Raw genomic sequence first — 1,576 nt, forward strand, 5'->3', positions numbered from 1 at the left:
ACGGCATCGGCACAACAAAGGTCAGACAAGCTTAGGACAAAGAATACAATAACTACAATTTAAATAAGAATGTATTTTACCAGATTAATTAATGACAAAACAACTGGGGTGAGAGACATGGGTGAGTATGGAGAGAAATTTGTTCCAAAATTATTAAAATAAAAAAATATGTTTAAAAATAAGGAAATCTGTTTCGAAAATACAAAAAGTTCTTATAAAAAAGTTATCATATGCAAAACTTTGACTAATATTTTTGGGGGTTTATTTATATATTTATTTTCAAATACTCAATATTACGTATTTTATTCATTTATTTATTTTTTAAAATTTTTAGTCTGTTCTTTTATTAGTATTTGTTTCATTTTTTTTCAGATTTTTTTTTTATTTTTATTTTTTTTAATTAAAAATCCCAGGTTTCATTTTTTTACATTTCTAGAGGTTTTTTTTTTTTTTTTTACGAATTATGTTCTTTGTAATCTGTTTAACAGATTTCACCCTCTACATTTCTGGATGGTCTGTGTGTGAACCAATAGAAATTAGTTTACATGGATGTTAGCAACAGCATATATATGATTTAAAAAGAATGCAAATCATAAAATTCAGTCCCCTGAGAAAAATAAAATCTAGTTCAAAAATGGAACTTTGCAAATAAAAAAAATTAGAAATCTGTAAAAAATGTACAACTGTAATAAAATATAGACAGTAATGTTGCATACACATCATAACTTACACTCAAAACTTTTTTCATTGATGGTTTTCAAAGTTCCACTTTTCAAACCAATTTTCTTTGGGTTTCTTTTCCTGAAAGGTGTTCTCTGTTTTTAATAATATTGGAGCAAATGTCTCTCCATAGAAGGGCGTGTTGCTCAGTGTTTGTCCTTATGTTTGTCCTGCTGTTGGCTCTCCCAGCTCTGGTCTGTCTTTCCGCTGCAGGGACCCATCTGTATTCTGGGGTTATTCACAGGCGCACAGAAGATGACTGAGGAGATGATCCAATTACTGATGAGATCATGTTAAAACAGGAGTAGTTCTGCCGCTGGTTCTATGAGGATGTTTAAAAGAGAAATTCAAATCAATTTTGCTGTTAATATTTTTGGTCCCTTGTCTGTGTGTTTTACATCCTTCTGAGTTATTTAAGACATCTGGCCAGACATTTGTTGAGTCATACAGCTAACGATTTAACTTTTCTTTGTTTATTTGTTTTAGTCACACAAGGAAATATTTCCATGCAACTTTTCTATTGAAAGAAACTCAGGCTGAGACGACCGACCATGATTAAGCTTTTAAAACGCGTCCAGAACAGTTTGTGATTCTGACAGAATAGGGATTAGTAAACATACCACACTTTCACACTATTCACCAATATGGAGTAAATTATGTTCCATTATTAATGCAACATGTTTTTAAAATGGGAATATAAAAGAACTGGTGCTTTATTGAATACTCCTTTTCACTTTTAGTAGTTTTTCCTTTTTTAAGATCCTTTTGAATTTGCACTTTAAAGATCATACTCTTTTCACTTTGAGATTAATAAAAAAACCCTGCTTGACCAGCAGACCAATAGATATTCTGTATT

At 30.5% G+C, this 1,576-nt stretch overlaps 1 protein-coding gene across 1 annotated transcript in view; it reads left to right on the top strand.

Annotated features, from left to right (window-relative positions):
* The window catches only part of LOC107095129 (CREB-regulated transcription coactivator 1-like), a 46,159-nt gene that overhangs the window by 34,433 nt on the left and 10,150 nt on the right, over nt 1-1,576 (top strand). The gene's annotated exons all lie outside the window — the stretch shown is intronic.

This window comes from Cyprinodon variegatus, unplaced genomic scaffold (assembly GCF_000732505.1).
Source record: "Cyprinodon variegatus isolate N-32 unplaced genomic scaffold, C_variegatus-1.0 Scaffold525, whole genome shotgun sequence".
In the NCBI taxonomy this organism is placed as follows: domain Eukaryota; kingdom Metazoa; phylum Chordata; class Actinopteri; order Cyprinodontiformes; family Cyprinodontidae; genus Cyprinodon; species Cyprinodon variegatus.